The sequence below is a fragment of the Pelophylax lessonae genome (assembly GCF_965119305.1).
Source record: "Pelophylax lessonae genome assembly, contig: HAP1_SCAFFOLD_887, whole genome shotgun sequence".
NCBI classification, from domain to species: Eukaryota; Metazoa; Chordata; class Amphibia; order Anura; family Ranidae; genus Pelophylax; species Pelophylax lessonae.
This window is the reverse complement of record NW_028119469.1, coordinates 4584-31962: the sequence shown is the minus strand read 5'-3', so window position 1 is coordinate 31962 and position 27379 is coordinate 4584. Positions and strand designations below refer to the sequence as shown.

The window sequence follows — 27379 nt, the reverse complement described above, 5'->3', positions numbered from 1 at the left end:
TTCATGAGTAAAACATTTCCCGCACTCTGAACATGAATAGGGATGCTCACCTGTGTGTATTCTCTGATGGCTAAAAAGGGATCCTTTTTCATTAAAACATTTCCCGCACTCAGAACATGAATAGGGACGCTCGCCTGTGTGTATTCTCTGATGCTTAAGAAGGGTTCCTTTTTCCTTAAAACATTTCCCGCACTTTGAACATGAATAGGGAAGCTCACCTGTGTGCATTTTCTGATGCTTAAGAAGTCTTATTTTCTTATTAAAACCTTTCCCGCACTCTGAACATGAATAGAGACGCTCCCCTGTGTGAATTCTATGATGGCTAAGAAGGCTTCTTTTATGATTAAAACTTTTCCCGCACTCTGAACATGAATAGGGACACTCCCCTGTGTGAATTCTCTGGTGCCGGAAAAGGTTTCCTTTCGACTAAAACATTTCCCGCACTCAGAACATGAATAGGGACCCTGAGCTGTGTGTATTTTCTGATGGTAAAGAAGGCTTCTTTTTTATTAAAACATTTCCCGCACTATGAACATGAATAGGGACGCTCCTCTGTGTGAATTCTCTGGTGCTCATGAAGGTGTCCTTTATGACCAAAACATTTCCCGCACTCTGAACATGAATAGGGACGCTCACCTGTGTGTATTCTCTGATGGTTAAGAAAGTTTACTTTATTATTAAAGCCTTTCCCACACTCTGAACATGAATAGGGACACTCACCCGTGTGTATTCTCTGATGGATATGAAGGCTTAGTCCATGATTAAAACATTTCCCGCACTCTAAACATAAATAGGGACGCTCATCTGTGTGTATTCTCTGATGGCGAAGAAGGTTTCCTTTACCATTAAAACATTTCCCGCACTCGGAACATGAATAGGGAAGGTCACCTGTGTGTATTCTCTGATGGCTAAGAAGGCTTCTTTTCTGTTTAAAACATTTCCCGCACTCTGAACATGAGAATGAATTCTCCTTTTTTTTTTTTGAAAATTAATTTTTATTGATTTTTAGAAATACAAAAGGGGGAGGAATAAATGGACTTTGAAGGCACCGTAATAAAAAAACACAACACTTTATTTTGGATAAGTATTAAAACCACAAAAGTATGTATCGACCGATCAACATGGGCAGTTTCATTGATCAGAGGATACAAATGATAGGTGAATGGGGAGGACCTCACCACCTAGAGCATACAATGCAACAAACAATACAAGATTGCATTTGAATGATATACAAAGGAGAAGTAGGGCGCTATACGCTGCACACAGACCGCACCACGGTGCAGGCAACGCAGAGCGTCCTGTACAATATAATAACAGCTTCCAAAAGGAAATAAACCAATATATTCAATTGCTCTACATGTTTCGCCTGGTGTTCAGACTTCATCCGGAGCGGTTTGGAATATAGATTCTGTGTGGTAGGATACAATGAGATTAGTATAATAACATATCATCAGAAAATGAACATTGATGTCGCAAGTTGAGTATGTCCAACCAATTAACACATGTCGCAAATTAGAACACTAACTGGCAAATTGCTAGAATGTTCTCATAATTAACATCTAGAATAGTACAGCTGGCACAGAGGAGGGGGAGGAGATGGTATGCTCCCCTCCAGTCATGGTCAAACTGGGTGGGCTATGGATCACTGATTCAAGGGTCTCAGGAGTAAAGGGGTCACTGTGGGGAACAAGGGAGAAAGTAGCAAGACAAAAAGGATCGTGTAAGTCAGGTAACAATACCTACCCATAGGAAGATGTTGCTGGAGCCAACCAATAGGCACCAGAAGAAACCAATCTTGTAATTAGTAATCACGAGGGGTGACCTGTTGAGGTAGCTGGAGGAGCACGCACTGCTTATGGCCAGATTAAAAGAGAATCAGGTAATCACAATATAGGGTATGCCTGTGGTAAGGAGTAAGATGTCATAGGGCCAGTTAAAGTAGCAGATAACGGCATCAAAAAGATGTAACAAGGGGTAATTATAGCGACAAGTAGCAATATACCCAAGCCAGGAAATATCCCACGAAAATAGATGATGCAGAAAGCATACATAGCAACATTGACAAGAACCAGCACCCACAGGGTTAATGAACCCTAATCAGGAAAGTAAATTAGATATATGGAACACCAACACCTAAAGAGTAAAACCAAAGGGGGAAGTGCCAAATGTCTAAGGACAGAGGCCGTGAAGGGTGGCCAATGTCGGTATTGAAGCCAGTGTATACTTACCTGTCCCATACATAGCCGGACGTAGGGCATAGAGTAAAATAGCAGGCAGTTCCTCCAAAATGAAAAAAGCTAGCAACAAGTAGACAATTAGAGACTAGACTGGAACTCTAGATAGGCAGAGAGACGAAGTAGGGAGATAAGAATTACCATGCAGCGCGTCCTCCAGATGCTCCTCAAGGACACAGATCAGTGACCCCCGGATGGGGAATGACCACCATAACGGAGGCTGGGTAGCTGCCTCCTTTATAGCTCAATTGTTCCCGGGTCAGTGAGTCACCCGGAAGTGACGTCAGTCTGACCCCGGCCGTCCAACCCACGCATGCGCCAAAAAGCCGTGCGTAAAAGGGCAGGAAACGCCGGACTGGCAGAGCGTGGGAGGGGAGGAGCCCACCAGAAGCCCTAGGGTCTAATGGGCTCATATGCCACATCTAAAGCCTCCATCAGGAAGCGTTACAATGTGGCTCCCCGGCCGCACAGTGAAACCTATTGTACTCGAGCAGACCGTTGGCAATGAAGCAGCGCCACCCAGTGAAACCAGGACGTAACAACATCCCCCAATGACAGCCGCACCTATGGAAAGAAAAAGAAGAAAAAGCAGGAATATATTATATTGAATATCAGATCCATGAATGAATGATGTTAGATATAGAGAGATAAACAAATAAAATTCCAGCCATGGCAAAAGCCCAACCATATGGGTGTCTGCAATGAGAAGGAACAACCTTCAAACTGAAAAAATATATATCGAACAGTAGGGGTGCAGAAAATGCGCACCAGGTCCAATGAACCATATATGAATCACAGGAATAGTCCAAAGAAGGGAGAGGAGGGGGGGGGGTTTAGGAAAGGGAAGGTAGGGGAGAGTGGTAGAATTACAAAAAGGATTTGAAAGACTGTGCCTCATTCAACCCTGGGCGGCAGGTGGCATTGAGGCGTAGGATCCAGAGTGCCTCACGTTGTAAACATTCTAGCAATTTGCCAGTTAGTGTTCTAATTTGCGACATGTGTTAATTGGTTGGACATACTCAACTTGCGACATCAATGTTCATTTTCTGATGATATGTTATTATACTAATCTCATTGTATCCTACCACACAGAATCTATATTCCAAACCGCTCCGGATGAAGTCTGAACACCAGGCGAAACATGTAGAGCAATTGGATATATTGGTTTATTTCCTTTTGGAAGCTGTTATTATATTGTACAGGACGCTCTGCGTTGCCTGCACCGTGGTGCGGCCTGTGTGCAGCGTATAGCGCCCTACTTCTCCTTTGTATATCATTCAAATGCAATCTTGTATTGTTTGTTGCATTGTATGCTCTAGGTGGTGAGGTCCTCCCCATTCACCTATCATTTGTATCCTCTGATCAATGAAACTGCCCATGTTGATCGGTCGATACATACTTTTGTGGTTTTAATACTTATCCAAAATAAAGTGTTGTGTTTTTTTATTACGGTGCCTTCAAAGTCCATTTATTCCTCCCCCTTTTGTATTTCTGACATTCAGGACGTGGCACATGTTCCTTTATTTTATTACGCCCCTGTCTTTTGCTGCACCAGGGATAGGCGTAGATATTCTATTTAATTTATTGATTTTTAAACATAGAAATAAAAATAACACAAAAAAACAGACAAGAAACAAACAAGGCAACCAAAACAACTCCCCACCCCCCCCCCCAACCGCAGTGCAATGCTCATGTACTACAATACTTATAGGAAAATGGAAAAGGAGAACCTCCCAGGAGAACCTCAACGCGGTAGTGTCTCCCCCACACAGACTCTCCCCCAGGTCCATACCCCAACCTCCCCCACCCTCTCACCACTGCTTGTCGTCTGCTAGGCATAGACTTCATTTGTTACCTCCCTAAGTATCAGGGGACCTCAACTCACCCCTCTAAGGTGACCGTCACCTTCACCGGTGGCAGACCACAATCACCTCCGAGAAGAGTAGATGGCCTCTCAGTCCAACCCTGCCATATAACGCATCCTCGTGGACCGCAAGTTACGTCACTTCCAGAGATAGTGCCCTGTGAATAGTGAAGAGGAGGATCCCATAGCCACATATCTGGCCTGATTGAGAGTGTTCTGAAACGTTTACAAGTGTTCACTAGCCAGAGTTTCAGCATGGATGGCTGAGAAAGGTCTGGTGAGTGAGGGACTAGGAGGGGAGCAGTGTGTGTTACCACCTGGCACTGCTTATGAAGAAGAGTCACTCATATCAGCACTTTTACTGAACACTGCATAGATTTTTTAATGAAGAGACTTTTTTTGCTGATTTAATGATTTTTTTGGATTACTTAATGCACATTATTTAAATGAATTTATTTATTACCATAGAAAAGTTTTTTGCATAACAGATTTGTTTATATATGCTGCACATTATATATTGCACTTTATTTATGAACAATTTATTTAGCACAGATACACTTTATGCACAATATTTAGCACTTTATTAATATTATGGGATTCATTTGACACTGACACACCTTACTAGTATTTATTTATTACCTGAGCAGCGCTGACACTTTCATTTATTATCACTTTAGAACCAATCCTTCTTCTTCAGCTGCAGCTCATTGTCTTAATTTAATTAATTTATTAATCTAATTTAAATTATATAACACCATAAGCGCAGGTACCCGTTTTTAGCTAGTGTTTCCCGGCAATACAGCCGAGCTGCAATTAAAAAATTGACCACACGGTGGCAGTGTTTCCCAGGCATATAGGTGGTTGCAGTTACAAAATTGGCCACACGGTGGCAGTGTTTCATGGCAATTGCCGAGCTGCAGTTACAAAATTGGCCACACGATGGCAGTGTTTCCCAGAAATACAGACGAGCTTCAGTTACATAATTGGCCACACGGTGACAGTGTTTTCCGGCAATACAGCCGAGCTGCAATTACAAAATTGACCACACGGTGGCAGTGTTTCCCAGGCATATAGGCGGTTGCAGTTACAAAATTGGCCACACGGTGGCAGTGTTTCATGGCAATTGCCGAGCTGCAGTTACAAAATTGGCCACACGGTGGCAGTGTTTCCCAGAAATACAGACGAGCTGCAGTTACATAATTGGCCACACGGTGGCAGTGTTTCACAGCAATACAGATGAGCTGCAGTTACAAAATTAGCCACACGGTGGCAGTGTTTCCCAGGAATATGGGCGGTTGCAGTTACAAAATTGGCCACATGGTGGCAGTGTTTCCTGGCAATATAGCCGAGCTGCAGTTACAAAATTGGCCACACGGTGGCAGTGTTTCACAGCAATACAGACGAGCTGCAATTACAAAATTGACCACACGGTGGCAGTGTTTCCCAGGAATATAGGCGGTTGCAGTTACAAAATTAGCCACACAGTGGCAGTGTTTCCTGGCAATATAGACGAGCTGCAGTTACAAAATTGGCCACACGGTGGCAGTGTTTCCCAGCAGTACAGCCGAGCTACAGTTATAGAATTAGCCACACGATGGCAGTGTTTCCCGGTAATACAGCCGAGCTGCTGTTACAAAGTTGACCACACGGTGGCAGTGTTTCCCAGGAATATAGGCGGTTGCAGTTACAAAATTGGCCACACGATAGCAGTGTTTCCCAGCAATACAGCCGAGCTGCAGTTATAAAATTGGCCACACGGTGGTAACTGCAGCTCGGCTGTATTGCCGGGAAACACTGCCACCGTGTGGCCAATTTTATAACTGCAGCTCGGCTGTATTTTTCGGAAAACACTGCCACCGTGTGGCCAATGTTGTAAGCATACAATTGTGTCACCTGAGCTGGAATTTCAGTCCAGGAAGTAATTGCTGACCCTAAATGCTATATGAACAGAGATGACTCCATCCACCCAATGAATACAATGTCAGGAGGAGTACTGTGATATCTTTAGAGGTTATAAATACTTGGAAGTGTCACAAGGACATACATGCACCTAACATGAAAAAATACATTCTGATGCTGGGTCCACTTTGAAGCGACTCACTAAAAAGAAGGAAAGCCTAAAACAAATAAAATACTTTCCACTCCATGCTACCGAGCTCCTTTGTCTTTATTTAGCATCCAGCACACTTCCAGGAGTGCGCCCCCTGCTGTTCCTGTTGTCTATTGGCTCCTGCACCATTAAAAGTCACAGTAGTGACATCGGGGCCAATGGAAGGGGTGGCACAGTGCCGCGGGGTACCTGGAAGTATGGCGGATTTGGTGACATAGGGGCCAATGGAAGGAGTGGCACAGTGCCGCGGGGTTCCTGGAAGTATGCCGGATTTGGTGACATAGGGGCCAATGGAAGGGGTGGAACAGTGCTGCCGGGTACCTGGAAGTATGGCGGATTTGGTAAAATAGGGGCCAATGGAAGGGGTGGCACAGTGCCGTGGGGTTCCTGGAAGTATGCCGGATGTGGAAGCGTCTTCAGCAAGCTTATCTTTTGCAGACAGCGGAGTTCAGTGGTGCCCCCCGAGGTAAGTGATAATGATTTTCTTTACAGGCTGAATTTGGCTGCATTTTGTTAACCTCCTGGTGGCCCTTTAAGTGGGTGTCAGCATTGGGAGGTGGCTTCCCGATTACACAATTGCTGTGATTAGCTGTCACAGTGGTCACATAATTGGAAGTTCATCCCTGTGGCTCCCGATCACAAAGAGAGATTGGGAGCTGTCAGTGACAGCTCAGTCAGGGTACTGGGAGAACACAGCGAGTGTGCGCTCAGCACAGAATCAGGGCTGTAAGGACGCACATGTGGGGTGGCTTGGCCTTGTGTAGCCGGTGGAATACCATGGAGTTCTGTGATCAGAGGGGAGCTGGACGTGTGACCCCCCCCCCCCATTCATGTTTACCGCACACCTCCAGCTTCAGAGGCCAGATGCTGGCGGAGCACAGAGCACATTAGTAAGACACATAAATGTGTATTTTTTTCTTTTTACAGGACTTTCCTCAGATATTTTAAGTCCCCATCATAGGTTCATTACGAGGTTCTCGGCGCATGAAGGGATACTTCGTAATGTGCTCCTTAAACATTGGCCTATTCTGACACAGGACTATACCCTTAATAAATACTTGGGACCCAAACCAAATTTGGTTTTTAGGAGGGCTGTCTCACTTAGGGATAGCCTCACAAAAAGCCATTACACCACTGAGGCTCCCCATCATTACACTAAAAAGGGCACATACCCCTGTGGCTCATGCAACAGGTGCCCCTGGATCCACACTGGCAAGGGCATTCGCTTACCCAACGGCCGCTGGCTAAAATCCAAACATTACGCTGATTGTAGTACACAAGGAGTGGTCTACTTAATGACCTGCCAGTGTGGCTCGTACTACATCGGTAAAACAATACGCACACTGGGACAAAGGATAGGGGACCACTTATACCATTCTGAGGGAGGCATGTATCAGACAAGTGTCAGTCGACACATAAATCTCCATCATAAGTTTAACAATTCAGTTGTATCCTTTTTCGTCCTGGAGGTCGTTCCCCCAGACCCCCGAGGCGGAAATTGGGACAGACGCATACTCCAAAAGGAGTCCTATTGAATCGAAGCACTAGATGCCACCAGACCCCCAGGAATCAACGAAATGGTGACTTATAAACCCTTTTTGGGATAATTTAATCATCTATAGTTTATAACCAATATACTTTGTATATATCACTGATTGTTCTTCTTTTTGATCCTGTCACCACATATCTTAGTTGAGACCTTGCAATACATTTCCTATATGTGACCGATGGTCTCCACGGTCCAATCCTTTGGACCTATCATTCTAGTTACATATATGCTGCCTTGTCAAAAACATTTAACGGAGCTTTGCTTCCCGGATACGTCCTAAATTGCCAATGACCGTGCTGTTTCCCACATTGTGCGGAAAGATGGAATAGCAGGCCCCTTTATGGCCTGCGTTCCTATGGGTTTAGTTATGAGAGGTGAAGGCCAAGTCCATTGACCTTGGTAGTGTGTTTTACTTTTGTCTCACTCTTTCTAATTCATTCTTTTGTGGTTTCCCATGAATGCTAACTAATAGTTGTTTATTCCATACCAGTGACATTAATTTTCTATGTGTCAATTATGCTTTCTGTGTGTCTCTTTTTTACACAGATAATTATTCAAATGTTGTTAATATATTTTTTCTAGCAGCCATAGATGGACAATTCTTGCCCACATGGCTGTTAGTATGCATTGTATATGTAAACACTTCAATAGGGTGTTCTATATAATTTATGTATTGTTTATTGTTTCATTAATTATACAATTGCTGGAATATTGACACAAATGTGTCTTTAAGGTTGCTTTCTAGCCACTGCATACGTGCAATCCCATGCTATCTCCTTCTCCCCCTGCAGGGGTCGCCATGACCCAGCACCCCCAACGGATGTGTGGTCTCTGGGCCGGCCGAGACTGTGGGGCTTGATTCCCTTCATATCCGGTCTGGTGGCTGTGCATTGCCGCTATCGCGGCACTTTGGTGCACAGCACGGCGCATGCTCCATCACCTGGACTACGCTGTTAGGGACCTGACTCGACGTACTGACGTCACTTCCGCCCGGAGGTGTGTCACTGCGCCGAGTTGAGGGTTGGCTTAAAAACCAGTACAGCGGCATCATCATTTCAGATGCCGCTGTCTATGCAGACAGATGACCTAGAGGTAAGGAGTGCTGAGCCATTATGTTTGACTCCAATACGGATTTTTTTACGAATCTGTCCCTGATGTTGCTTTCTCTGTATATCCATCCAGACTACACGCTGCTGGTGACGCCATGGAGACATTTTTCCCCTCTTTTGTTTTCCTTTTCCAGTCCTTTCCTCCCCTTCCTTTTTTCCTTTTTTACCCCCTCCCCCCCACCACCCCCCTCTTTCTCTCCATGCTGGCTGAGCAAGTTACCTCAGTATCATACTGTTGTAATCAGAATTAAGACTCCCGGCACTCCAAAACAGCATCTCGGGTTACAAGTGTCCTTTCAGTTTGGCCTGACAGATGATACACTGTCTTAGGCTTGGTAAGTTGAATTTTCACTTTGCTCCACCCCTACCTCTAACCTTAAAGGTCTGTCTGCTATCCAAGAACACTAATTTAGAAAAAAATCTTTTCTGATTTCTACAGAGAGTGACATACACTACTCTGTTAAGCATTTGAGACAACTATATCCATTATTGTCTACATACAGGTATTTATGCTTATAGCAAGAAGGTTCTCCCCTGCCTTTTTTCCTTTGATATATAAAAATCTCTTTCTTCAAAAAACTTTTTACTTCACAAACTTTTGCATGCCAATATCCCCTCCACATCCGTTGGTGAGGCGTTCACTGGGTGGTGACCCGCATCTGCATGGGGTGAGATAGACATGGGACCCTGGTGTGCATGCATATGCAGTGGCTTTGAGACGCATCAATTCATTCATATGTTGTATTCTAATATATATCTTCTATTACACAGGATTTGACAAGGCAAAAAGACCACTATTTGGTATTAAACCCCTGAAGAAGCGGACCCACTTGTCCGCGAAACATGTTGGGTAGATGCCAGGTGCTCATTTGACCACCGGCTATCGTCTCATGTGTTTATATCTATTGCCTGCTCCTTTACGTGTATGTCAAATTTGGATACAATAATGTTTTTACATTCCCATTGTATGTATTATTGTATGTTTTTTTGTGTGTTTTTAAATTTTGTTGAATAATAAACATGTATTTTTTATAAATATGTCATCTACTTTCTAGATATATAGTACCGTCAAAATCCCACCAGCCCTCCATTTTCCCCCTTTTTTTCTAGCCATCCTCACATTCTGTATTTCTCTCCTTTTTTTCCTTTTTACTTTATTCCCCCCTTTTTTCTCGTTTTCTTGTTTTCCTTTTTTTTCCCCCTTTCTTTCACTCTCTTACTCTACTTTCTTTCTCTTCGTTCGTTTTTGTTTTTCTTTTTTCCTTTTCTTTTTTTCTTTCCCTCTCCCCCCTCTCTCTCTATACCTATCTGATTTTTTGCTTCCTATCTTTTCCTTTTTCTTTTACAATTGAGAATTTAGTCCTAGTGTTGAGGATCTTTTCACCCAGATCCTACTTAGACTATCCTCTCTAGTTATCAAGTCCCCATTTTCACTTCGTAGCACGTTGTTGCACTATGCGCATAGGGCGGCCAATTTACACCGATCAGCCATACATTTATAACCACTGAGAGGTTCAATGAATACCATTGGTTATCTTGTTACAGTGGCATCTGACAATTTGGTGGGATTTATTAGGCAGCAAGTAAACATGTTGTCCCTGAAGTTGATATGTTAAAAGCAATAAAATGGGTATCACAGTTTGCTGTGTATGGAGCTGTGAAGCCGCAGACCAGTCAAGGTGCTCATGCTGACCCATCTCCACAGACAAATGTATCTACAATGGGCATGTGAGCATCAGAACTGGACCAGAGAGCAATATAAAAGAAAATGTGATCCATCAGACCAGGCCACCTTCTTCCATCATGTGGATGTCCTGGGTTATGTGTGCGTCACTTGCCTGCCTAGGAAAGAGGTGGCACCAGGATGCAGTATGGGAAGAAGGCAATGTTTTTTATGTCTTCAGATTGTTAAATGGTGGTAAAATTGGTGATAAGTACATGCAGCTGAGATGATTGGACATGCCTGTGAAGCGGAGGCGTTCAAGCGTTCGCCAAGTGACAGCATTCACAGCTGATTCAAAATTTCAGTATGTGATATTACTGGGGATTTGAACCCATGGTTGCAGGGTGCATAGTAGTGATCGAACGGTTGCCGATAACGATATTTTGGCGATCGCATATCGGTATTGGCCGATATTGGCCAATATTTTTGTACATTTAAAATTTTGCAAAAAAAACACAAGTTTCAACACAAATCTGTTACTGAAAATGTAAAACTTTATTTATTTACATTTTTAACATTAAGGGCTCCTTCGCCACAACTTAACTGCATAGGAACTGATAGGAAAACTTCACTTGCAGGGACATTTAGTTTCACATTATTCTGATTGTGCATTAATGCATAATAAAGTGCTACAGTAGTGCACTCACTCACTGAAATGATTTCAAATCACTACTGCAATGCAGTCAGTGCAAAACTGCTAGAAAAAAGCTAGACAACAACAAAAGCTACACAGTGGATTGGATTGGAGTCAGTGGAATACTGCTGCACTATGGCACTTACAGCAACTACTGCAGTCAGTGTGAAACTGCTAGAAAAAAAGCAAGGCAACAGCTACACAGTGGATTGGAGTCAGTGGAATACTGCTGCAGTAGGGCACTCACTCACAGTGACTGCAGTAGTGATTTAAAATTATTGCAGCAGTGAGTGGCGCAGTACTGCAGCAGTATTCCACTGACTCCAATCCACTGTCTAGATTTTTTTCTATCACTTTTGCACTGACTGCAGCACAGTGCAGTCAGTGCAAAACTGCTAGAATAAAAGCTAGACAAAAGCTAGACAGTGGATTGGAGTGGACTCAGTGGACTGGTGGACAGACACTACTACTACTACACTTCAATACTCCCAGTTAAGTAGAACAATATTCTAGTGCAGAAAGCAGAACATTTCAGCATGTTCACCAGTTAAACGGCTTCTTTTCTTTTCATAAATTGCTGCCACTTCACTAAAAACACGCTCACTTGGTACTGAGGAAGGAGGAGAAGAAAGGTATCTTCTAGCATGGGAAGCAAGTCTTTTGTAGCGTGCCTCGTTTTCTTTCCACCACTGAAGAGGATCACTTCTTCTGTCAATTACTGGTTCCTTCAAATAGAGATGAAGTTCATCATCCAGGCTCATTATTGCTGATTCTGATGAATCCTCTGCATGAGGCCCCAATAAAACGCTGAACATTGCATCTATTTGACCACGATGAATTTTCTCTTCTGTCCGTTGTCTTTTTGGACATTTTTCTCTTGCATCCTGCTCTTCCACATCAGAAACCTTCTCTTCTTGACTTTTCTTTTCGTCAGGAGGAACCTCCTGCACCTTCTGTTGAATATCTTCTGTCAGCCATTGCTTTGCCTTGGCCAATACATCATCAGAAGAGAAGGGATGGTTCTTGTATCGAGGATCTAAAAGACATGCAAGCACAACATTTTTATTCTCCTCATGCTTCTCAAACCTTTTGGTGAGGCTGTCCCTCATGGCCTGCCTACATGCTTTGATGCCACGTGTGTTGGGTCCTTCCTTCTGTTGAAGAAGCATCTTCAGGACTCTCACACATGGGATCACAGAGGAAACAGATGAGTCGTAATGACTCACCTCCAGTGTCACTTCCTCAATGGGTACGAGCGTCTCTATAATGTTGGCTACTATGTCCCATTGATCTGCAGTAGGGCAAGAATGTCCTCGAAGTCCATATTCACCAGAATATATGGTGAGAGCTCGCTTCTGCTCCAGCATCCTTTGTAACAAGGGTAGTGTTGAGTTCCATAATGTTGGAACAGCCTGTATCAGGTTGTTTTTGGGTAGGCCAAGGTCTTCCTGAATGCACCTCAGTCGCTGCTTGGCAAGAACAGAATGGTGGAAATGGCCTGCACACTTCTTCAGCATGGTAATATGTCCAGCAAAGCTTTCTGGTTCAACAGACCATCATTTACCACCAGTTGGAGGGTGTGTGCCATGCAACTGAGGTCTGACACTTCAGCAAGTCTCATACCTTTAGCCATGTTCGCTCCACTGTCTCGCAGCACAAGCATCACTCGGTCTTTGCTGATTCCCCATTCTTCTAGCATGCCTAGAAACTTTTCTTTAAAGTACTCCCCAGTGTGGGACCCTTGCATCACTTTTGTATTCAACACCAAATGCCTTCTTGTCCATCCGCTGTCAATGAAGTGCCATGTAAGACTCAAAAACAATATTTTTTACTTTCTGCCATAAAACATTCAATAAAAAAAAAAAAATGTAAAAAATCGAATTTCTTCATCAATTTAGGCCAATATGTATTTTACTAAATAATTTTGGTAAATAAAAAATCCCAATAAGTGTTTATTGATTGGTTTGCACAAAAGTTATTGTGTCTGCAAACGGTGGGATATTTTTATAGAATTTCTTTAATTTTTTCTAGTACTGGCGGCGATCAGCGACTTATAGCGGGACTGTGACATTGTGGTGGACAAATCGGACAGCTAACTGATACTTTTGTTGGGGACCAGTGACACCAATACAGTGATCAGTGCTAAAAAAAATATGCACTGTCACTACTAATGACACTGGCAGGGAAGGGAAAAACATCAGGGGCAATCAAAGGGTTAAATGTGTTCCTAGGGAGTGCTTACTTACTGTGGGGGAGGTGCTTTAACTGTGGGAAGGCAGAGATCTGTGTTCCTGCTTAGCAGAATCATACAGGAAGCTCGGGTCGTCACCTTTTCTTCAAGCCAAACCTGAACACTTTAGCCGCACACGGCAAAATATTATTTTTAAGGGGGAACACAGAACGGTGATCTCCCTTGTTTACATTGGCAGACCACTGTTCTGGCTCTCTCAGGAACGACTGCCGGGTGGCGACGGACATCATGTCTGCCAGACCCGCTGATTGGCTCCCGCTGGGCGCTGGTGGCACGTGTGCATGCCCCAGACCCGAAAATGCAGCTGACGTACAGTACATGGGGTGGTCAAAACAAAATGTCTCCCTGATAAAGAGAGAGGCTATGACCTGGTGGATTACATGGGGAACTCCTGGGCCCAGCTGAGGACATTTAGGGCCTTAAGATTGAAGATGTGGGGGATGTCTCCTTTTGGTTTGGGAACTGTGGACAGAGAAGAACTCCTGGAACTCTTCTGGCCTTAGCTCAGTGAGATAGAGTTTGGAAGACTAATGTCATAGACAGGTTGCCAAAAAGTTTAGGGCTTTAGAAAGGGCCTCCAATGGCTGTCAATGTGGTGCCTTCTCCACTCTCCATCTCACTAATAAAACCCCAATGGATGACTCTCTATGAACTGATCACATTCCAATCACCGATCATCTAATCATTGGTATAAAAGAAGACTCGGCACAGAATATTGTACGAAGAGTTTTTATTGTACAAGATCAGAATAAGCGATTACCACACAGTAATGATATGAATAAAATAAAGCTTAAATCTTTTATAATAGAATTAACAAATGTGTCAAATGTATTAATAATCATACATTGGTTGGACCAATAAAAAGCCGGCTACTTCAATAAATCAAAAAGGAGCAACAACATGAAGCAACCAATAAAAAAGGTTCAACAGTGAAAGATAAATCCTGATTGGCTGCTGTGGGTTAATGCATGTTACAGTGATCTTTTTCCTTCCAGTAGGTTAGATCTATATACATATTTATAAGTAGAACACAAAAAGAATAAAACATTTCCCGTTAGGTCCTCATACAGTTGCATAATAGAACATGTATTGTCATGATTGTTTGTCTGTTGCCCCATGTATTATGATGATTGCCCGTCTGTTATATATCATACCATATATTGTCAGGATCACCAGCCTGTTGCCTCATGTATTGTCATGATTCCCTGCCTGTTGCCTCATGTGGGGAGGGATCGGTAAAGGTAGACAGTTGAGTCATGATTTTACCACCCCCTTAAGCTTAAATGGCAGCCGGATGGGGCGGGACACATGCCACTGCAATTTGCGGCTGCTGCAAACCCCGCACCCCCGGGCACATTGGGCGATGGTATTCAACTGAATGGGGTTTGCCGCAACAGCCCCAATGCATACGGTTGCGGCGTACTGGCGTGGGCTTTACAGGGTTAACATAAGGGCTCCCAGCTGCCTGCCAAACCCACAGCGGGTCAGAGGGCGATGCGGGTGTAAACCAACCCCGAGTGGACTGTGGTGGTTTCACATTTGTTTATGGACTAAACAGTTCCACCCGTTACAATCCAGCGTCCATTTCCTGTAGTACCAGCAGGGGGCGTACTCTGATGTTTCATTATATTTCCTTTATTTTTACACTTTCCCGCACTCTAAACATGAAAACTGAGCCTCTAATAGAAGTGTTAATTCTTTGCCGTTTGAAGCGTACATAAGGAGTGAAACATTTCCCGCACTCTGGATATGAAATAGGACGCTCGCCCGTATGAACTTTCTGGTTTCTAAGAAATAAACCTTTGTTTGGAAAACATTTCCCGCACTCGTAACATTAAAAAGGGCGCTCACCTGTGTGTAAGTAGGTGTTCTTTCTAAGTAAAACATTTCCCGCACTCTGCACAAGATTAGAGACGTTCTCCTATATGAACTTTCTGGTGTCTAAAAAGTAAACATTTAAGTGCAAAACATTTCCCGCACTGTGAACATGAATAGGGACGCCCACCTGTGTGTATTCTCTGATGGCTAAGAAGGCTTCCTTTATTATTAAAATATTTCCCTCACTCTGAATATTAACAAGGAATCTAACCTGTGTGTATTTTCTGATGCTTAAGAAGGTGTCCTTTTTGACTAAAACATTTCCCGCACTCTGAACATGAATAGGGACGCTCACCTGCGTGTATTCTCTGATGTCTAAGAAGGCTTGTTTTCTCATTAAAACATTTTCCGCACTCTGAACATGCATAGGGAAGCTCACCTGTGTGTATTCTCTGATGGCTAAGAAGGCTTTCTTTACGAATAAAACATTTCCCGCACTCTGAACATGAATAGGGACGCTCACCTGCGTGTATTCTCTGATGTCTAAGAAGGCTTCCTTTCTCATTAAAACATTTTCTGCACTCTGAACATGCATAGGGAAGCTCACCTGTGTGTGTTCTCTGATGGCTAAGAAGGCTTCCTTTACAAATAAAACATTTCCCGCACTCTGAACATGAATAGGGACACTCACCTGTGTGTATTCTCTGATGTCTAAGAAGGACTCCTTTATCATTAAAACATTTCCCGCACTCTGAACATGAATAGGGACACTCACCTGTGTGTATTCTCTGATGTCTAAGAAGGTGTTCTTTATTACTAAAACATTTCCCGCATTCTGAACATGAATAGGGACGCTCACCTGTGTGTATTCTCTGATGTCTAAGAAGGTGTTCTTTATTACTAAAACATTTCCCGCATTCTGAACATGAATAGGGACGCTCACCTGTGTGTATTCTCTGATGTCTAAGAAGGTTTCTTTTCACATTAAAACTTTTCCCGCACTCTGAACATGAATAGGGAAGCTCACCTGTGTGTAGTCTCTGATGACTAAGAAGGCTTACTTTATAATTAAAACATTTCCCGCACTCTGAACATGAATAGGGACGCTCACCTGTGTGTATTCTCTGATGGTTAAGAAGGTTTCCTTTATGATTAAAACATTTCCCGCACTCTGAACATGAATAGGGAAGGTCATCTGTGTGTATTCTCTGGTGGCTAAGAAGGTTTCTTTTATGTTTAAAACATTTCCCGCACTCTGAACATGATAGTGAATTCTCTCCTGTATGGTATAAAGAAGATTCCCTGAGATGAGATGGTTTCCCGCACCCGTCGGCACTGTCAGATATTAGAGGACTATGTGAAGTATCAGGAGATTCCAATGATCTCCTCCAATGGTGAGGTCTGTCATGTATATTATGAGGAACGGGATTTACTTCTGGAGAAGATGCCATGTCATTATCTTCTGTAGTCACATCTTCCTCCGATGTCCTTCTATTCCCACCACAGAGTCCGTCTGTCAGAAGACAAGAAAAATTACCAAGAGTTTTCCACACTCATATACACTGCTCAACACTTTATAATCAGAGTATAGCATCAAGTCAGGGAAACTCCTGCTGGGATATTCATCTGGTCAGTGAAGTAGCAGAGGGGGTTGTTAATCGGTTTCAGCTGGACAGGGCCGTAGAAGGTCCTTAACCCATCAGCAGGACCGGTATCTGCTCCTTTGTGCAAGGAGGAACAGGATGAGCGCTGCCAGAGCCCTACAAAATGACCTCCAGCAGGACACTGGTGTGAATGTCTCTGACCAAACAATCAGAAACAGACTTCATGAGGGTGGCCTGAGGGCCCGACGTCCTCTAGTGGTCCCTGTGCTCACTGCCCGGCACTGTGGAGCTCGATTGGCATTTGCCATTGAACACCAGAATTGGCAGCTCCACCACTGGCACCCTGTGCTTTTCACAGATGAGAGCAGGTTCACCCTGAGCACATGTGACAGACGTGAAAGGGTCTGGAGAAGCCGTGGAGAACATTATGCTGCCTGTAACATCGTTCAGCATGACCGGTTGGGTGGTGGGTCAGTGATGGTCTGGGGAGGCAAATCCATGGAGGGACGCACAGACCTCTACAGGCTAGACAATGGCACCCTGACTGCCATTAGGTATCAGGATGAAATCCTTGGACCCATTGTCAGACCCTATGCTGGTGCAGTGGGTCCTGGGTTCCTCCTGGTGCACAACAATGCCCGGCCTCATGTGGTGAGAGTATGCAGCCAGTTCCTGGAGGATGAAGGAATTGATACCACTGAATGGCCCCCAGATTCGCCTGACCTGAATCCAATAGAACACCTCTGGGACATTCTGTTTCAGTCCATCCGATGCCCCCAGGTTGCACCTCAGTCTGTTCAGGAGCTCAGTGATGCCCTGGTCCAGATCTGGAAGGAAATACCCCAGGACACCATCCATGGTCTCATTAGGAGCATGTCCCAACGTTGTCAGGCATGCATACAAGCACGTGGGGGCCATACACACTACTGAGGTCCATTCTGAGGTCCTGCAATGACATTTCACCAAAATGGACTCGCCTGCTGCATCATTTTTTCACTTTGATTTTTGGGGTGTCTTTGAATTCAGCCCTCTGTAGGGTGATAATTTTCATTTCCATCAAATGATGTGGCATCCTTTCCTTCCTAACACATTACCCAGTCTATACCAGTATAGATCCTAACACATTACCCAGTCCATACCAGTATAGATCCTAACACATTACCCAGTCCATACCAGTATAAATCCTAACACATTATCCAGTCCATACCAGTATAGATCTTAACACATTACCCAGTCCATACCAGTATAGATCCTAACACATTACCCAGTCCATACCAGTATAGATCCTAACACATTACCCAGTTCATGCCAGTATAGATCCTAACACATTACCCAGTCCATACCAGTATAGATCCTAACACATTACCCAGTCCATGCCAGTATAGATCCTAACGCATTACCCAGTCCATACCAGTATAGATCCTAATGCATTACCCAGTTCATACCAGTATAGATCCTAACACATTACCCAGTCCATACCAGTATAGATCCTAACACATTACCCAGTCCATACCAGTATCTGGGTCCTGAATCTAGGGAAGACAACACTGAGAAGAATCTCCACACTGAAGCAGAGCTGGGAACGTACCCGTCAGGTGCAGGCAGGGGCAAGCACAGAGGAGGGCGGAGATACAAGGGTGCAGGCATCAGAGCAGAGTAGTTGGGTGACAGTTAGGAAGGGTAGAAGAGAACAAGGCACTTGTCATACTCTCACCACATGAGGCCGGGCATTGTCGTGCACCTGGGCTGGAGCACCCCAATAAATACGCTCTGTTGCATGATGTTGGGGAATCCAGTCAGGGACCAGCATTGGTGGAGCAGAGGGACACCCCTTGCTGCCAGGGGAAGAACTCCTCCAGTGAGGGCGGGGGCAAGGGAAAGGAAAGACAGGTCCTGGTGGTAGGGGACTCAATTATTAGAAGGACAGAGCGGGCAATCTGTCAAAATGACCGTAGGTGCCGTTGTCTGTTGTTTACTGGACGCTCGGGTTCGGCACATCGCGGATCGGGTGAACAGATTATTGGGTGGGGCTGGGGAAGACCCAGCTGTCATGGTACACGTGGGTACCAATGACAAAGTCAGAGGGAGATTAAGAGTCCTAAAAAATGATTTCAGGGACTTAGGAGCTAAGTTGAGGAGCAGGATCTTCCAAGGTAGTATTTTCATAAATACTGAAATACTGAGAGGCAGCGGGAGATGAGGGAAGTTAACAATTGGCTGAGGAGCTGGTGTAGTAAGGAGGGCTTCGGGTTCCTGGAGAACTGGGCCAACTTCTCAGTCTTTAGTAGGGACGGATTGCACAAAAATGGGGAGGATGCAGCCGTACTGGGTGAGAAGATGGCCAACAAGTTAGAGGGGCTTTTAAACTAGGTGATGGAGGGGAGGGTACAGATGTAGAATTAACCAGCGGGGAGCAAGGTTCAGCGAGCACAAATGGGGACATTAGCGGTAGGGCACTCAAAGTTCCTAAACCCAAGGTGGGTATGGGGAAAAATCACAAGAGCAGCCTAAAAACAACATCAAACGAGGATATGGTATGTATCCGGACAAAATTATGTGGTTTGTATACCAATGCCAGAAGCCTGGCCAACAAGATGGGAGAACTGGAGCTGCGGATGTATGAGGAGGACTTAGATTTTGTGGGAATTTCATAGAACTGGTTTGACAGCTCTCATGATTGGCTGGTGACCATTCAGGTGTATTCCCTTTATCGCAGAGATAGAGAAGGTAAAAAAGGGGAGGGGTATGTCTGTATATTAAGAACAGCGTACAGGTAAATATGAGGGAGGATATTAATAATGGAGCTATGGACAAGGCAGAATCCCTATGGGTAGAACTTCAAAGGGAAGGCACTGTGGGGAAGGTAAAATTGGGCATATGTTCTAGGCCCCCCAACCAGAGGGAGGATGGGGTGGCAGACCTCCTATCACAGACTGGATTGGCAGCAAAGATGGGAAATGTCATTATAATGGGGGACTTTAATTCTCGAAATATAGACTGGGTAGAAGGAACCGCGCATTCATCCAAGGCTCGGCAGTTCCTAAATGTTTTGCAGGACAATTTCATGGGTCAGATGGTGAATGCACCGACAAAAAACAATGCGATACTAGACCTACTGATTACCAACAATACAGACCTGCTCACGGATATAGAAATACGGGACATCTTAGGAAACAGTGACCATAGGTCAATTAGTTTTAGTATAAATCATAGTAATCGGAAACACAAGGGTAATATAAGGACACTGAATTTCAAAAGAGCCAACTTCCCTAAACTGCGCTCTTTGCTAAACAATATCAAAAGGGATAGAACCCTGGGAACAAAGAACATTCCAAAGGTAAATACATTTAAAAGAGCAAAATTAAACCCTGGGTGGCTAAATTCCAACATAAAAAGGCATATTAATACGAAAGAAAAGGCCTTCAAAAAATACAAGGCTGAGGGGTCATTGGCAGCATTCCAACAGTACAAGGAGTGCAATAAGAAATGTAAAGGCGATATCAATACGGCTAAAATAGAACACGAGAGACTTATAGCGGAAGAGAGTAAAAAAACCCCAAGAAATTCTTTAACCACTTGCTACCCACCTGCCATCAAATGACGGCGGAGAGGTGCAGCTATTGTTCTGGGATGCCGTCATATGACGGCGCACCAGAACAGCCTCTCCCGGGGGCATGCAGAGCGGCGATTGTGGCCGCGCCGTGTCCTAGCGATCTCGGTAAAGAGTCAATGAGATGACTCTTTACCCATGTGATCGGCTGTATCCATTCACAACCGGTCACATGTAAATGAGGAAGTGTCGTTATTCGGCTCTCCTCGCCTCACACTGTCAGAGTGTGAGACAAGGAGAGCCGATCAGCGGCTCCTCCTCATAGGGGAGACAAGGACAGGTAATCAGGGCACTGATTATCAATGCCCCTGATTATAGAAAATGTAAATAAAGTGCCAATTACTGCCCAACATCAGTGCCCACAATCAGTGCCAATAGTGCTGCCAGTCAGTGCCTGCTCATCTAGGCACTGATGGCCACTGACTGGCAGCACTATGGACACTGATTGTGGGCACTGATGGTGTTGCCCATCAGTGCTCATTAGTGCCACCTGTCAGTGCCCATCAGTGCCCCCTGTTAGTGCCCATCAGTGTGGCATATTAGTACCTCCCCATCAGTGCCCATAAGTGCCACCTCATCAGTGCCCATAAGTGCCACCTCATCAGTGCCCATAAGTGCCACCTCATCAGCGCACATCAGTGAAAGAGAAAAATGATTTATGTTCAAAATTTACTCACAGAAAATAAGAAAATTTTCTGTCTTTTTTTTTGTAAGAAATAAGAAACCCAGAAGTGATTAAACACCACCAAAAGAAAGCTCTATTTGTGGGAAAAAAAGATAAAAATGTCATATGGTTATAGTGTAGCATGACCGCGTAATTGTCATTCAAAATGTGACAGCTCTGAAAGCTGAAAATTGGCCTGGGCAGGAAGGGGGTGAAAGTGCCCGGTATAGAAGTGGTTAAGTATATAAATAGTAAGAAAGCGAGGCCAGAACACATTGGCCCCATAAAAGATGATGAAGGGAATCTGGCCACAGAGGACAGAGAGATGGCGAAAGTGCTAAATAATTTCTTCACAAAAGAATCGGGGGGCTACACTAACCCAGCTTGTAATGATAATTAAATAATACACCTCAGGAAGTACCGCCATAGCTAACAGAAGATAGACTTAGAACTAAACTAGAGAAACTTAACATAAATAAATCCCCGGGACCAGGTGGCTTGCACCCGAGGGTTCTTAAAGAGCTCAGCCAGGTGATTGCCAGACCATTATTCTTGATCTTTAAGGATAGTCTACAGACAGGTATGGTGCCAGCTGATTGGAAAAAAGCCAACGTGGTACCAATATTTAAAAAAGGGCCGAGATATATCCCGGGTAACTATAGGCCGGTCAGCCTAACATCAGTAGTCTGCAAGATTTTGGAGGGGATGTTAGGAGACTATATACAAGGCTTTAGTAATGGAAACAATATTATTAATAGTAATCAGCATGGATTCATGAAAAATCGTTCCTACCAGACCAATCTAGGGGTCAGGAGTATGTAATGTACAACATAGAGTATATAGTGCAGGGGTCAGGAGTATATAATGTACAACAGAATATATAGTGCAGGGGTCAGGAGTATGTAATGTACAACATAGAGTATATAGTGCAGGGGTCAGGAGTATGTAATGTACAACATAAAGTATATAGTGCAGGGGTCAGGAGTATGTAATGTACAACAGAATATATAGTGCAGGGGTCAGGAGTATGTAATGTAGAACATAGAGTATATAGTGCAGGGGTCAGGAGTATGTAATGTACAATATATATATTATGTAGTGTAAGGGTCAAGACTCATAATATTGGTATTCAGTAATCAGTGGGGTCTTAAATGCTCACATGAGTCAAGTTGCAGAGGTCCCACACCACTGCCTCCCATCTCCTGAGACTGAATACATTGTTTCTATGTGTTTATCAGATGATGGGGGATCTAGGTGGACCCTCCGTACTGCTCTCTCCTTTACAATAAAGTCTCCTCTTACCCGGTGATGTGAGGGGCGGCTGATTGTCCATCATGACATCCTTGTAGAGATCCTTGTGTCCTTCTAAATACTCCCACTCCTCCATGGAGAAATAGACAGTGACATCCTGACACCTTATAGGAACCTGACACACACAATGATACAGTCACCATCCAGACACATCCCTTGTCTGTTACTGGATAATGTCCCAGAATTCCCAGCACCGCTCACCTCTCCTGTCAGCAGCTCCATCATCTTCTTGGTGACTTCTAGAACCTTCTGCATGTTGTGTCTTGTATGGATCAGGGATAGATGTGGGGGGATGGTGATGGGATTCTGGATTCTCGAGGATCTTGTGGTCCTATTATGAGATCTCCTTCTTGTGTCATTTTCAGTAGATTTCTTCATTATCACTGTACAGTTCTGTGTTATACAAAGATAAATATCAATCTCCCACAGGGACGTCTTATTATCATTACGGGCCCCTGGGTAAAGTAATGTACTGGGGCCCCTACCAGGCTGTTCAAATTTACTAAAATAAAAGAATAAATAGTTGATAGAATTAAACAGATATTTATTATTACTTTCAATATAATAGATTTTATACAATGAGAATATATGACACAAATCAAAGACTAATCAACACAGGGCACAGGAGAGTAGAAGGACATGGTACAGTGGAGTAGAGGGGCACTGTGCAGGGGAGCAGAAGGGCACGGTACAGGGGAGTAGAGGGGCACGGTACAGGGGAGCAGAGGGGCACAGTACAGGGGAGTAGATGGGCACCCGTACAGGGGAGTAGATGGGAATGTAAAGGGGAGTAGATGGGCACCGTACAGGGGAGTAGAGGGGCAGGGTACAGGGAAGTAGAGGGGCACGGTACAGGGGAGTAGATGGGCACGGTACAGGGGAGTAGAGGGGAATGGTACAGGGGAGTAAAATGGCACAATAAAGGGGAATAGGAGGGCACTGTACAGGGGAATAGGAGGGCACAGTACAGGGGAGTAGGCGGGCACAGTACAGGGGAATAGGAGGGCACAGTACAGGGGAATAGGAGGGCACAGTACAGGGGAATAGGAGGGCATAGTACAGGGGAGTCGAGGGTACATTACATGGGAATAGGAGGGCATAGTACAGGGGAGTAGGAGGGCACAGTACAGGGGATAAGAGTGGTATAGTACAGGGAAATAGAAGGGCACGGTACAGGGGAGTAGAAGGGCACAGTACAGGGGAGTAGAGGGGCACAGTACAGGGGAGACGAAGTACAGGGGAGTAGAGGGGCACAGTACAGGTGAGCAGAGGGGCACAGTACAGGGGGAGTAGGAGAGGAACAGTACAGAGGAGTGGAAGGGCGCAGTACAGGGGAGTAGAGGGGCATAGTACAGGGGAGTAGAAGGGCACAGTACAGGGGAGTAGAAGGGCACGGTACAGGGGAGAAGAATGGCACAGTACAGGGGAGTAGAGGGGCACAGTACAGGGGAGTAGAAGGGCACGGTACAGGGGAGTAGAGGGGCACAGTACAGGGAAGTAGATGGGCACCGTACAGGGGAGTAGATGGGCACCGTACAGGGGAGTCGAGGGGCAGGGTACAGGGGAGTAGAGGGGCACAGTACAGGGGAGTAGATGGGCACGGTACAGGGGAGTAGAGGGGCATGGTACAGGGAAGTAGAGGGGCACAATACAGGGAAGTAGAGGGGCATGGTAAGGGGGAATAGAGGGGCATGGTACAGGGGAATAGAGGGACACAGGGGCAGGGTACAGGGGAATAGAGGGGCACAGTACAGGGGAATAGAGGGGCACAGTACAGGGGAATAGAATGGCATGGTACAGGGAAGTAGAAGGGCACCTTTCAGGGGAGTAGAAGGGCACAGTACAGGGGAGAAGAGGGGCACAGTACAGGGGAGTAAAAGGGCACAATACAGGGGAATAGGAGGGCACAGTACAGGGGAATAGGAGGACATAGTACAGGGGAGTAGGAGGGCACGGTACAGGGGAATAGAGGGGCACAGTACAGGGGAATAGAGTGGCATGGTACAGGGAAGTAGAAGGGCACAGTACAGGGGAGAAGAGGGGCACAGTACAGGGGAATAAAAGGGCACAATACAGGGGAATAGGAGGGCACAGTACAGGGGAATAGGAGGGCATAGTACAGGGGAGTAGGAGGGCACAGTACAGGGGAATAGGAGGGCACAGTACAGAGGAATAGGAGGGCATAGTACAGGGGAGTAGGCAGGCACAGTACAGGGGAATAGAACGGCATAGTACAGGGCAGTAGGAGGGCACAGTACAGGGGAGAAGAGTGGTATAGTACAGGGAAATAGAAGGGCACGGTACAGGGGAGTAGAGGGCACAGTAAAGGGGAGTAGAGGGGCACAGTACAGGGGAGTAGAAGGGCACAGTACAGAGGAGTAGAAGGGCACAGTACAGGGGAGTAGAAGGGCGCAGTACAGGGGAGTAGAAGGGCGCAGTACAGGGGAGTAGAGGGGAACAGTACAGGGGAGTAGAAGGGCACAGTACAGGGGAGTAGAGGGGCACAATACAGGGGAGTAGAAGGGCGCAATACTGGGGAAGAGAAGGATACAGTAAATAAATGTTATTTGGATACAGTGTCGCATGACCACAAAATTGTCAGTTAAAATAACGTAGTGCCGTATAGAAAAAATGGCCTGCTCATGAAGGGGGTTAAATCTTCCAGAGCTGAAATGGTTAACCACTTAAGCCCCAGAGGATTTGGCCCTATTTTGCGTTTCGGCACTGCGTGACTTTAACGGACAATTGCGCGGTCGTACGGCGCTGTACCCAAACGGATGATGTCCTTTTTTTCCCACAAACAGACCTTTATTTTGGTGGTATTTGGTTACCTGTGCGATTTTTATTTTTTGCGCTATAAACAAAAAAAGAGCGACAATTTTGAAAAAATAACAATATTTTTCACATTTTTTTACATGAAATTCCCCCCCAAAAAAATATAAAAATCAAAATGTTTTAACATTTTAGGCCAATTTGTTTTCTGCTACATATTTTTGGTAAAAAAAAAACGCAATAAGCGTATTTTGATTGGTTTGTGCAAAAGTTATTGCGTTTATTAACTACGGAAAAGATTTATGTCATTTTTATTGTTTTTTTTTTTAACTAGTAATGGCAGCGATCTGCGATTTTTTTGCGGGACTTTGACATTGCGGCGGACAGATCGGACCCTTGACTGACATTTTTGACACTTTTGCTATAAATATGCACTGTTACTGTAAAAATGACACTGGCAGGGAAGGGGTTAACTTTATTGGTGATCAGTGGGTTAAATGTATCCCTAGGGGCATGATTCTAATTGTCAGGGGGCGTGGCTTGTTAGATCATAACAGAGACATACGATCCTACAGAGCAGGATCGCATAGCCTCTGTCATGATCTAAGGGAGAATGACAGACGGCTGTGTTTACATCAGCCGTCTGCCTTTCTCCCTCTCCTGAGCAAGATCGCGAGTGGCCAGCGGAAATCGGAGCCGCCAGGCACACACACGGGGATGGCCGTGAACGAGCGGGGGCGGGAGTGCGCCACCCGTGGTGCACGCTCGCCCCTCACAGGCTCCTGGGCGAGCGATGTAGTACTACGTCGGTTTGCCCAGGAGGGGCTGACTGCCGCAGTAAATATACTGTAGGCGGTCAGCAAGTGGTTAATTGGCAAGACTGTCAGTACATTGTTCACACTGATCATTAGTGCAGCCCCATCAGTGCTGCCAATTAGTGCCTCCTCTCTGAGCTGAGAGCATCTCTGTCATGCAGCTCAGAGCCTGCACTGATAGTTCCTCCTCCCTCACACAGATGGGAGAGGAGAGAGCCGATCTGCTCCTTCTCCTCCCGCCCCTCTCCTCCTGTGTGCACCATGGGAAGGGTGAACCCCAGCAGCTGAATGATCAAATTCTGCTTAGCTTCACACTTCCCACAGTGCACACAGGAGGAGAGGGGCGGGAGGAGAAGGAACAGATCGTCTCTCTCTTCTCCCATCCATGCGAGGGAGGAGGAACTGTCAGTGCAGCACCTGGCTGTATGAGAGAGATGCTCAGAGTCCTGTGGCCAGCCACCCCGCTGGGGCCCCCCGAAACCTGGTAGTTCCACCGCTGGTACGTACAATTTATGTATTCATAGTACTTGTGTGGATGTTGTTATTGATTAGCAGATCATCAGAAGTCTCAAAGTGACTCTGAATACATCCCAGTATACAGCGGAGTCAGATATAACCCCTTCATTACACTCACCTCTCCAGTCAGCAGGCTGAGGATCTCCAGGGTGAGGTTCAATATCGTCTCATTCCGGGGAAATTCCTTCCTTACATTCTTTACAAAACTCAAATTCTGCTGATTCTCCATCATGACGTCCTTGTAGAGATCCTTGTGTCCTTCTAAATACTCCCACTCCTCCATAGAGAAATAGACAGTGACATCCTGACACCTTATAGGAACCTGACACACACAATGATACAGTCACCATCCAGACACATCCCTTGTCTGTTACTGGATAATGTCCCAGAATTCCCAGCACCGCTCACCTCTCCTGTCAGCAGCTCCATCATCTTCTTGATGACTTCTAGAATCTTCTGCATGTTGCTTCTCTCAGGTTTTAGGGAGTCACATGGAGGCACTGTGATGGTCATATGATCACCTGACTTCACTAGAGGATATCTCTGTATTGAGGAACCAATAGGAATATCATGTTAAAATCCTAGAATCCTCCTCACCTCTCCGGTCAGGTCTGTGTTTTATTAATAGAGATATGAGTGATGTCATGTGACCTCTCAGTATCCTCCTTACCTCTCCAGTCAGCAGGTAGATGATCTCCAGGGTGAGGTTTAGTATCTTCTCAGTCATGTGAATCCGGTCCTCTTCCATCCTCATTGGTGCCATCATTTGATCTATACAGGTCTCCTTGTAGACGG

The 27379-nt window shown here is 45.1% G+C and overlaps 1 pseudogene across 1 annotated transcript; it reads right to left on the bottom strand.

Annotated features, from left to right (window-relative positions):
• Positions 1-27379, bottom strand: LOC309544086 (annotated as a pseudogene). The gene is made up of 7 exons: positions 27255-27379; positions 26993-27127; positions 26703-26906; positions 22683-22874; positions 22473-22596; positions 15451-16571; positions 1-616 (listed from the first exon to the last, which is right to left on the bottom strand). The product of its transcript is annotated as an uncharacterized misc_RNA (transcript).